The following is a 12,920-nucleotide window of genomic DNA, read 5'->3' on the forward strand; positions in this document are numbered from 1 at the left end:
CTAATATCAATCTCACCCGGCAGAGCAGGGACGCCCCAGCCCTCAGCTGCCTCTGGCAGCTGAGAGCAGGGAGATTTCACGGCTCCCTGCTCTGTTTACTTTATTCTACAGCAGCGACGTAGAATGGCGGCGCTCTAGAATAAAGCCCACTAATGACCGCCGTAAAAAGGCTTATCGGCGGTCATTAAGGGGTTATTAATACAATTTTGAGGTACATGCAACGTTTTGATCACTTTTTATTTAATTTTTTGTGGGAGATGAGGTGACCAAAAAATAGAGATTCTGGCCTTTACAATTTGTTATTTTTTTACGGCGTTCACCGTGCGGGTTAAATAATTATATATTGTAATAGTTCAGACTTTTACGGATGCGGCGATACCAATTATGTTTATTTATTGCTTTTTTACTATTCTCTAGGGGGAAAATGGGAAAAGGTTTTTTTTTAAACTTTTAACATTATATATTTTTTTACATAAAAAAACCCTTTTATTTGACTAATTTTTACTTTTTTTATTAGTCTCCCTAGGGGACTTCATCCAGCGATCGTTAGATCGCTTGCACTATATACTGCAATACTAATGTATTGCAGTATATCGTGATTCTGACAGGCTTCTATTAAGCCCTGCCGGAGGCAGGGCTTAACAGGAGCACAAAGATGGCGGACCTGGGGGCCTTCATTAGGCCCACAGGCAGCCATAGCAACCATCGCCACCCCGCAATTGCATTGCGGGGGGCGCGATGAGCTGTTAGAGGGACCGTGGCATTTAACGAGTTAAATGAGCGGGATCGCGCACGAGCACGATCCCGTTTGTTACTTTGAAGTGTCGGCTGTAACATACTATGGTTCATATGTATGGTTCACTCCGTTAGCCCGTTCCATACTTCCCCTACCCGTCTTTGGCATATGGATACGTCAAATGTCGGGAAGGGGTTAATGACCAAGCCTGAAATGGTCTTAATGACCAGCTAAATTTTTCAGTTTTTACCTCTCTGCCTTTCAGCAGACATAATTTTTTAATTTTTTCATTGACAAGGCCGTATGAGGCCTTGTTTTATGTGGGAGAAATTGTATTATTTTTTTTCGCAGTTTGGGGGTAACATTTTTTTTTTTTTATGTCGTGAATATAGGAAAAAGCGATTCTTGGCATAGTTTTTCTTGTTTATTTTTTATCCCGTTCACGTTTCACACTAAATATCCTGTTATATTAATTCTTCAGGTTATTACGGTCGTTTAGATGCCTAATATGTGTAGTTTTTTTGTTTTTATTTAATGTAGGAGCAATAAAATATATTGTATTCAAAGTAATGACATTTTTTTGAGGACTTTTTTTTATTTATTTATTTGTTACTCTTTTTTTTAATCCTATTAACCCCTTCCCGCACCTTGATGTAACTGCACGTCAAGGTGAGCAGTAACTTCGCGCACCTTGACGTGCAGTTAGGGCACGTTCACACGTGGCGGAATTGCTGTGGAATTCCGCTGCGGACAGTCCGCACTGGAAATCCGCAGCAGACAGTCTGTCCATTGGTTTCTACACCTTTTTAGTTATCTTCGTGCAGACGTTGCGGACAACTCCGCTGCGGTGCGGAATTCGGTGTCCGCAGCATATACTGGCTGTTGCGGACTTGATGCGTACTTGTGGCGTAATTTCTCCATTGACTTCAATGGAGTTGCAAAATTACGCAATGAAATCCGCAGATGTTATGTGTGTTGTGTTGCGGATTCCTTTCGCGAACATGATATTTCATCATTCTGGCTGGACCTATGTGTTTCGAGGTCTATAGCCAGACTGAGATGGAATGTTTTAAAAAAAAGCAGGATGTACTCTTCACCTGAATCCACAACGACTAATCCGTAGCATTTTACTTCACATTTTAGGCAAAGGCGCAATGGAATCTGCAACGCAGATTATATGCGGCATTGATGCGGACAGTGTCTGCAGAATTCCGCCACGTTTGAACATGCCCTAATGTCTGTACTTTGTCAGTTAATCGCCGTGCGGAGCTACACCGTAGCGGTGGTTAACTGTGCAGGGCGTCTGCCCTGCATTCCCTGTTGCTGATCAGCGGCCCATCGCAATTGCGATCGCCGGATTTTAGGAGTTTAGCGCAGATCGCCAGCCCCCACATGAAATCATGGGGGCTGGCGATGGTACCCATGGCAACCGGACGCCAGACAATGGCTTCCAGGCTGTCATGTACAGAAGCCTATGAGGACCACTACGTAGGTAGTGTAATGTATTCTAGAAGCTATCAGAACTGCAAGTCTAAATGTCCCCTAGTGGGACAAGTAAAAAAAGTAAAAAAAAAGCTAATAAAAATGTTTTATAAAAGTTTAAAAATAAAAGTTATAAGTTACATAAACAAAAAATTATTTTTTTCCTATAATAAGACTTTTATTATAGGAAAAAAAATGAACATGTTAAAAAATGTGCACATATTTAGTATCACCACGTTCGAAACGACCGATCTATGAAACTATAATGTTATTTTTCCCGCACGGTGAACACCGCAAAAAAAATAAGTAAAAAAACAATGCCAGAATCACAATTTTTTGGCCACCACTCCACCCAAAATACACAATAAAAAGTGATCAAAAAGTTGCATGTACCCCAAAATAGTACCAATTAAATCTACAACCCGTCCTGCAAAAAACAAGCCCTTACACAGATTTTTTGACTGAAAAATAAAAAAGTTATGGCTCTCAGAATATGGTGACACAAAAAATTTATTATTTTATAAAAAAGTTATTTTATTGCGCAAACGCTGCAAAACATAAAAATATATATATATACATATGGTATGGCTGTAATTGTACCAACCCGCAGAATAAAGTAAAATATCATTTATATCCCAGGGTGAAAGCTGTAAAAAAAAAAGAATATATGGTTTTTGGTCACCTTGCTTGCCAAAAAATGGAATAAAAAGTGATAAAAAAAGCATGTACCCCAAAATCGTACCAATGAAAACTACAGATTGTCCCGCAACAAATAAGCCGTCACACAGCTCCGGTGGAGAAAAAATAAAAAAGTTCTGGCTCTCAGAATATGGCGGTGCAAAATGTGCAGAGTGTTCTAAAAGCGGATAAGATTGGGCACCATTTATCAGTGCGACACCGGCCATATATCTGCGGATTATTATTTATTTACAGCATTATTATGCCCTCTTATTATTCCCTGATGTACTCCGCACAGCTTACATATGCCCCCACATTATAAACTGAAATACAAGTAAAACCCCAAACAGAAATACTACCAAGCCAAATCTGCGCTCCAAAAGCCAAATGGTGCTCCCTCTCTTATGAGCCCTACAGCGTGCCCAAAAAGAACTTTATGTTTGACAGATATGGCATCGCCATACCCGGGAGAACCCGATTAATATTTTATGAGGTATTTGTCTTCAGTGGCACAAACTAGGCACAACATATTGTGCACTAAAATGGCATATCAGTGGAAAATTTTATTTTTCACTCCGCACCACCCGATGCTCATTAACCCATTCGTGCACCACGACTTAATAGCATGTCGTAGTGTGGGGGGTGATGTATGGAGCAGGCTCACGTGCTGAGCCCGTGCCATACGTTGCGGGTGTCAGCTGTATATTACAGCTGACACACGGTACTAACGGACAGGAACAGCGATCGCGCTGTTATAGGAGCTTGTAAAAATGATAATATACTGCAATACATTGGTATTGCAGTGTATTGTACCAGCTATCTAATGATCACTGTTTCAAGACCCCTAGGGGGACTAATAAAAAATAAATGATAAGTCCAAAAGAAAACCCTTTTCCCATTTTTTCGCTAAAGTAATGTAAAAAATAAAAACATACACAAAATTGGTATCGCTGCGTCCGTAAAAGTCTGAACTATTACAATATACCATTATTTAACTTGCACGCTGGGCACCGTAAATAATAAAGAATTTAAAACGCCAAAATCGCAGTTTTTTTGTCAATTAGCTCTAAAAAAAAAGTTAATAAAAAGTGCTCAAAAAGTTGTACGTACCATAAAATAGTACCAATAAAAACTACAGCTCGTCCCGCAAAAAAATAAGCCCTCACACCTTTCAATCGACCAAAAAAGAAATAAAGTTATGCCCCTCGGAATATGGTGAAACAAAACGTTTTTTTTTTTTTTAACAAATAGTTTTTACTTTGTAAAAGTAATAAAATATAAAAAAACTGTATAAATTTGGTATCACCTTAATTTTATTAAGTCTCAGAAAAAAATTAAGTTGTCGTTTTTATCGCACGGTGAAAGCCGTAAAAACTAAACCCAAAAAACAATGGAGGAATCACAGTTATTTTCTAGTTTCAGCTTGCAAAGACTTTTATTTCAAATTCCCAATGATTAAATGGTACTTTAAAGAGCGTCAATAGAAAATACAACTCCTCCCGCAAGAAATAAGACCTCACATGAATCTATTGACGGAAAAATAAAAAAGTTATGGCTCTTAGAAGAAGGGGAGTGAAAAATAAAAATAAAAAAGCAAAAAAATGGATCAGTCCAGAAAGGGTTAATTCATTTCTAATAAAAAAAGATTTATGACCACAAGTGGGGTATAGCCGTACTCGGGAGAAATTGCTTTACAAATGTTGGGGTGCCTTTTCCTCCTTTATTCTTTGTGGAAATTAAAAAATTCAACATTTTAGTGGAAATATTGTTGATATTCATTTTCACGGCCTAGTTCTAATAAATTCGGCAAAAGACCTGTGGGGTCAAAATGCTCACTATACCACTAGATAGATTCCTTAAGTTGTGTAGTTTCACAAATGGGTTCACTTTTGGGGTGTTTCCACTGTTTTGGTACCTCAGGGGCTTTGCAAATACAACATGGCACCCGAAAACCATTTCAGCTAAATTTGAGCTCCAAAAGCCAAATAGCGCTCCTTCCCTTCTAAGCCCCGCTGTGGGTCCAAACATCAGTTTATTACCACATATGGGGTATTTCCGTAATCGGGAAAAATTGTTTTACAAATATTGGGGTGCTTTTTTTCCTTGTAAAAATTAAACATTTCTAAATTTTTTCAGAAAAAAAGTAGATTTTCATCTTCACAGACTAATTCAAATACATTTAGCAAAAAAACTGTTTGGTCAAAACGCTAACTATATCCCTAGATAAATTCATTGAGGGCTGTAGTTTCCAAACTGGGGTCACTTTTTTTTTTTACTGTTTTGGCACCACAAGACCTCTTCAAACCGGACATGGTGCCTAAAATATATTTTTTAAAAAAAGGAGGCCCCAAAATCCACTAAGTACTCCTTTGCTTCTGAGTCCTGTGTTTCAGTCTATTAGCACATTAGGGCAATATGTGGGATATTTCTAAAAACTGCAGAATCTGGGCAATATATATTGAGTTGCATTTCTCATGTAAAACCTACTGTGTTACAGAAAAAATTGTATTACAAATGATTTTTGGCAAAAAAAAAAAAATTTTTAGAAAATTTCACCTCATTTTAAATTCCTGAGAAACGCCTATGGGGTTAAAACACTTTCTGAATGCTGTTTTGGATACTTTGAGGGCTCAAAATGGGGTGATTTATGGGGACTTTCTAATATATAAGGACCTCAAAGCCACTTCAGAACTGAACTGGTCCATGAAAAAATGGGTTTTTCAAATTTTCTTGAAAATATGAGAAATTGCTGCTAAAGTTCTAAGCCTTGTAACATCCTAGAAAAATAAAAGAATGTTCAAAAAACAATGCAAGCATAAAGTTCACATATGGGATATATGAAATAGTATTTTGTGTGGTATTACTGTCTGTCTTACAAGCAGATACATTTAATTGCGAAAAATGCTAATTTTTGCAAATTTTCTCAAAATGTTAGTGTTTTTCACACATAAATATCGAATTTATCGTCCAAATTTTTTTACTAAGATAAAGTACAATATGTCACAAAAAAACAATCCCAGAATCACTTGGATAGGTAAAAACATTCCCAAGTTATTACTACATAAGGTAACAAGTCCTCAAGGCCAAAACAGGCTCAGTCCTGAAGGGGTTAAGGGATAAATTTATTTACATCTTTATTTTTTACTTATAATGTATTTGCATACTCTTGTATGCTAATACATTACACTGTGTCACTATGACACAGGCTGCTGTTAGGGCAGCACATAGTGTGCCCTAACAGCAGGCAAACTGAGCAGACAGCTCTTGGGTACTTTCTGGGTCTACAGGGCTGACTGCAGAGGGATTCCCCAGTCTTTGATCACATCACCGGGTCTCCGGTGATGCGATCAAAGAGGGGAGTTCCCTTTGATAATGCTGTGGTCATCGACCGCGGCGATCAAAGGGTTAAACAGCTGGGTTCCGAATTATTTCCGACCCCAGCTGTATTTAGCAGGCTGCTCTAAGATCAGAAGCTGTAAGTTACAGCTCCTGCTTAGGGGATGGACACTCATAGGAGCGATTATCAGCCTCTTCTACAGCAATGCCAAAAGATGTCGCTGTAGACTAAGCACCTGCACCGCCTGCGGTCAAAAGACAGTGGGCGGTGATAAAGGAGTTAAGGCACAGTGCATAAATAAACAGCCCATACAGACCGTCAAACAAATTTTCTTTATATTTTTCAGCTGACATAGGAGCTTTTTTTGTGCCCTCGTTATAAAAATAATTGCTATTATATAAAAAAATAAAATGCAAAATACTTTTCAGTGATTTACATTAACCCTTTCAGGACCTGACTAATTTTCGTTTTAATGCTTTTATTTTTTCTGCCCGCCTTCAAAAGGTCATAACTCTTTTACTTTTTCATTGACACAGCCATATGAGGGCTTAATTTTTATGGGACAAGTTGTAATTTCTAATGGTACTATTTAATATTATGTGTGATGTACTGGGAATCTGGAAAAAAAATTCAGAATGGGGTGGAATCGGAAAAAACAGCAGTTCCTCCATTTTCTTATGGGCTTCATTTTTACAATGTTCACTGTACGGTGAAAATGACAGGTTATCTCTATTCTACGAGTCAATATGTGATCTGCTGAAATGGGGTGATTTGAATTTTTCCCAGCTGCTAGAGAAATACACTGGCTCCGGTGATGTCGCCGCCTGGGAGCCGGTGACCGGCCCCGAAGTGAAAGGGGCAGTAAAAACCCCTCAGATGCCGGTGGTCACATCTGACACCGGCACTTGAGGGTTTAAATGCTTGTGATCAGAAATGTTTCTGATCTAAAGCATTGCCGCTGGGTCCCTGCTGTGTAAGACAGCAGAGACCTGGTGGCTATGGTGCCCACTCTGCTTCTGAGCGGGCCCCATATTTAAATACTCTTTCCCGATGTAAATGTACAGATTAGCGATGGTAAAGGGTTAAAACATTTATATTTTCTTACCGGACTGTCATAAGTGACCTTGCAGGCTATTGGGGTGCGTTTTGACTTTAATGGGTGTTATGCAGTCATTCACAAGAATACACTATGCAGCATCTCTGCTTTTTTTTTTATGGCCCGTATAAAACCATTGTATTCTTTGTTGGGGTGCTTCATATAGTGTACATTGTATCCTGAGATTTCCTACAAAGGTCACATTCAGACGTGGCGGAATTTCTGTTGAATTCCGCTGCGGACAGTCCGCAGTGGAATTCTGCAGCAGCCATTTTTTAAATTTTTTACATTCTTTGGAAACTTAGTTCAGACGTTGCGGAAAATAACTGTGTGGAATTTAGGCTGCGGTGCAATTACATTTTTTCCTCCACAGCATGCTCATTATGTTGCGGAGAAGAAGTGGAATTTAACTGCGGATTTCAGCCTTTGCAATGCAAAAACTGAAATCTGTGGCAAGTCCGCTGTGATATCTGCAATGTCTGAATTACCTGTCAAATATGCAAATGTTGGTGCAGATTCGTTGCGTAATTGCCCCGAATCTGCACCATTTGCAGCAGAAAAAAATCTGTCATGCCTGAACATGGCCTAAGGCTGGGTTCACACGAGCACATTAACGTCCGTAATGGACGGACGTATTTCGGGCGGAAGTCCCGGACCGAACTCAGTGCAGGGAGCCGGGCTCCTAGCATCATAGTTATGTACGATGCTAGGAGTCCCTGCCTCTCCGTGGAACTACTGTCCCGTACTGAAAACATGATTACAGTACGGGACAGTTGTCCTGCAGAGAGGCAGGGACTCCTAGCATCGTACATAACTATGATGCTAGGAGCCCGGCTCCCTGCACTGAGTTCGGTCCGGGACTTCCGCCCGAAATCCGTCCGTCTTTTACGGACGTTAATGTGCTCGTGTGAACCCAGCCTTACAGTTCAGCTATCAACACCAAAGTAAGATTAATTTTATATGTCATTATCTACTGGGGCACCAATCCTTAACCCCTTCAGGATGCAGCCTGTTTTGGCCTTGTGGCATAGCCGATTTTTTCTAATCTGACATGTGTCACTTTATGTAGTAATAACTTGGGAATGCTTTTACCTATCCAAGCGATTCTGAGATTGTTTTCTCGTGACATATTGTACATTATGATAGTGGAAATATTTATTAGTGAGAAACACCAAAATTTTGAGAAAATGTGCAAAAATTTGCATTTTTCTAAATTTAAATGTATCTGCTTGTAAAACAGATAGTAACACCACACAAAATAGTTACTAGTTAACATTTCCCACATGTCTACTTTATGTTTGCATCGTTTTTTGAATGTCCTTTTATTTTTCTAGGACGTTACAAGGCTTAGAACTTTAGCAGCAATTTTTCACATTTCCAAGAAAATTTCAAAAGGCTATATTTACAGGTACCAGTTTAGTTCTGAAGTAGTTTTGAGGGCCTTATATATTAGAATCCCACAATAACTCACCCCATTTTAAAAACTGCACCCCTCAAAGTATTAAAAACAGCATTCAGAAAGTTTCTTAACCCTTTAGGGCATGGCCCCACGTGGCGTATTTCTTCCGCAGCTGTCCGCATCAATGCCGCACAGAATCTGCGTTGCAGATTCTGCTGCGGATCTGCCCAAAATGTGCAGTAAATTGATGCGGACTAGCTGCTGCGTACTGCGGTAAAAGTGCTTCCCTTCTCTCTATCAGTGCAGGATAGAGAGAAGGGACAGCACTTTCCCTAGTGAAAGTAAAAGAATTTCATACTTACCGGCCGTTGTCTTGGTGACGCGTCCCTCTTTCGGCATCCAGCCCGACCTCCCTGGATGACGCGGCAGTCCATGTGACCGCTGCAGCCTGTGATTGGCTGCAGCCGTCACTTAGACTGAAACGTCATCCTGGGAAGCCGGACTGGAGACAGAAGCAGGGAGTTCTCGGTAAGTATGAACTTCTATTTTTTTGACAGGTTGCTGTATATTGGGATCGGTAGTCACTGTCCAGGGTGCAGAAACAGTTACTGCCGATCGCTTAACTCTTTCAGCACCCTGGACAGTGACTATTTACTGACGTCTCCTAGCAACGCTTCCGTAATTACAGGAGCCCCATTGACTTCCTCAGTCTGGCTGTAGACCTAGAAATAAATAGGTCCAGCCAGAATGAAGAAATGTCATGTCAAAAAAGCAAGACGCATCCGCAGCACACATAACATGTGCATGACATCTGCGGACTTCATTGCGGAATTTAGAATCTCCATTGAAGTCAATGGAAAACTTCCGCAATGACTCCACAACCAGTCCGCCACTGGTCCGCAACATCCATTGTATGCTGCGGACACCAAATTCCGCACCGCAGCCTATGCTCCGCAGCGGAATTTTCAGCCACGTCTAAACGAAGCCTACTAAAAAGAAGTGGGAGGCAATGGAGAAACGGCTCCGCTGCGGATTAACGCTGCGGAGTGTCCGCAGCGGAATTCAAGAGCAATTCCGCCACGCGGGGCTTTGCCCTTAGGCGTTTCACAGGAAATAAAGCAAAGTAGATGGGAAATTTACAAATGCCTTGTTTTTTTTTGCCGAAATTCATTTGTAATACATTATTTTCAGTAACGCAGAAGGTTTTACCAGAGAAACGCAATCAATATTTATTGCCCAGGTTCTGCAGTTTTTAGAAATATCCCACATGTTGCCCTAGTGTCCTAATGGACCGAAGCACAGGCCTCAATAGCAAAAGAGCACCTACAGGATTTTGGGGTCTGCTTTTTTTTAGATTATATTTTAGGCACTATGTCAGGTTTGAATAGGACTTGTGGTGCCAAAACAGTGGAAATTCCCCAAAAGTGACCGCATTTTGGAAACTACACCCCTCAAGGAAGTTATCTAGGGGTATAGTTAGTATTTTGACCCCACAGATATTTTGCTATATTTATTGGAGTTAGTCTGTGAAAATGAAATTCTACTTTTTTTCTGAAAAAACATAGAAATTTGTAATATTTACAAGGAATAAATAACAAAATGCACCACACCATTTATAAAGCATCTTCTCCCGATTACAGAAATACCCCATATGTGGTAATAAACTGATGTTTGGACCTACAGCAGGGCTCAGAAGGGAAGTAGCGCCTTTTGAATTTTGGAGCGCAGATTTTGCTGGATTGGTTTTCAGTGCCATGTCGTGTTTGCAATGCGGGAAGAACCAAACAGTGGAAACACCACAAAAGTGACCCCCATTTGGGAAACTACACCCCTCAAGGAATTTTTCTAGGGGTATAGTGAGCATTTATACCACATAGTTTTTTTGCAGAATTTAGTGGAATTAGGCCGTGAAAATGATTAGCAACATTTTGTCCACTAAAATGTTGCATTTTTTCATTTTCACAAGGGATAAAGGAGAAAAAGCCACCCTAAATATGTAACGCAATCTCTCCCAAGTATGACAATACCCCACATGTGGTAATAATTGATTTTTTAAATTGAAATTAATTAACCTTTGCAGGACTAATCCTTTTTAGCTTTTTCATTTTAGTTTTTCACTCCCCGCCTTCCAAACGCCATAACTTTTTTATTTTTCCATCAATAGAGCGGTGTGAGGGTTTATTTTTTGTGGGAAGAGTTGTAGTTTCTATTGACACCATTTAAAGTACCATATAATCTACTGGGAAACCGAAAATAAAATTATTTGCAGGGTGAAATTGGAAAAAACTGCGATTCCTCCATTGTTTTTTGGGTTTCGTTTTTACCGCTTTCACTGTGCGGTAAAAACGACAACTTAACTTTATTCTGTGGGTCAAAATGATTACAGTGATACCAAATGTATAAAGGTTTTTTTTATATTTTACTACTTTTACAAAAAAAAAACAATTTGTTAAAAAAAAGAAATTGTTTTGTATCAACACATCCTGAGAGCCATAACTTGTTTATTTTTTGGTCGATTGAGTGGTGTGTTAAGGCTTATTTTTTGGCGGGACGAGTTGTAGTTTTTATTGGTACAATTTTTTGGTACATACAACTTTTTGATCACTTTTTATTACATTTTATTTATAGCTAAGGTGACCAACATTCTTTATTTCTTACGGGGTCCATTATGCAATATAAATAACAGTTTTACTTTATTCTGCAGGTCGATACAATTACGGCAATACCATATGTATATAGGTTTTTTATGTTTTGCAGCGTTTTCACAATAAAATTAATTGTTTATGAAATAATCAATTTTCTGTGTCACCAAATTCTGAGCCATAACTTTTTTATTTTTCGTCAAAAAAGCGGTGCAAGGGCTTGTTTTTTGCGGGACGGGTTGTAGTTTTTATTGGTACTATTATTGGTACATGCGCCTTTTTGATCATTTTTTATTCTATATTTTGGGAGGGGTGGTGACCAAAAAATAGTGGTTCTGGCATTGTTTTTCATTTATTTTTTTGCAGCGTTCACCAATAACATTACAGTTTTATAGATTGGGTCGTTATGAACGCGGTGATACCAAATATGTGTACTGTTTTTTTAAAGTTTTCATTTTTTCCCTATAATAAGAGACTTATTATAGGAAAAAAAAATCTTTTATTTTTACACTTTTGTAAAACATTTTTATTAACTTTTTTTTTACTTTTTACACTTTCTTTTTTGACCTGCAGCTCTGATCGCTAATAGAATACATTACACTACCTAGGTAGTGTAAGGTATTCCAACTGTCAGTGTGACGTCACAGTCACTCTGATAGTGGGTCTACGAGGATCAGCCAGAGGCTAGTCCTCATAGGCTTCCATACATGGCAGACCCGGAAGCCGTTGTCTGGCCTCCGGATGCCATCACAAGCATCAGCAACCCCAACAATTGTATGGAGGCTGCTGATGTGCTACAAACCTCCTAAATGCGGCGATTGCAATCGAGCACCGCATTTAACGGGTTAATTGACGAAATCAGCGGCGATGAGCCGCTGATCGGCAACAGTGGAGTGTCAGCTGACCTCCCGGTTCCCGATGCACACTGTCACCGACAGTGTGCATTGGGAACGACACAGTGGCTTCCCGTCACTCTGACAGGAAGTCTATCAGGAGGCTGGTCCTGATAGGCTTCTTTACATGGCAGACATGGCCTCACTTGGCCTCTGGTCGCCATGCTAGCCATCCGCAAACCTCACGACTTCATTGTAATCGATCGCCGCATTTAAGGGGTAAATTGCCAAAATCAGCGGAAATGAGCCGCTGATCGGCAACAGTGGAGTGTTAGCTGTCGGAGACAACTGGCCTCCCGGTTCCCGGTGCACACTGTCACTGACAGTGGGCATCGGGAACCACGCAGTAACTGTACGTCCTCGTGCGCTAAGACACTGGCCACTACGACGTACAGTTGCATCGTGGTGCGCCTAGGGGTTAATATCTACTTTGTATAGTGTAATATTTATTAATGTCCAAAAATATGACAACCAAGGCAAAAACGGTTTAAGGAAGAGAAAAAGAAATCCCTATCGGCTAGCCAGTCCCTCCTCTTTGCTGCTGTAATTCCAACATAGCACTTGATGAGAATAGCTGTTGAATTCAGGGACGCTATGTCATGTGCAAAGGAGTTTGGGTGCATTGTTGAGGACTTAGTAGTGCACAGATTCCAGATC

Source organism: Rhinoderma darwinii, chromosome 1 (assembly GCF_050947455.1).
Source record: "Rhinoderma darwinii isolate aRhiDar2 chromosome 1, aRhiDar2.hap1, whole genome shotgun sequence".
Taxonomy (NCBI): Eukaryota; Metazoa; Chordata; class Amphibia; order Anura; family Rhinodermatidae; genus Rhinoderma; species Rhinoderma darwinii.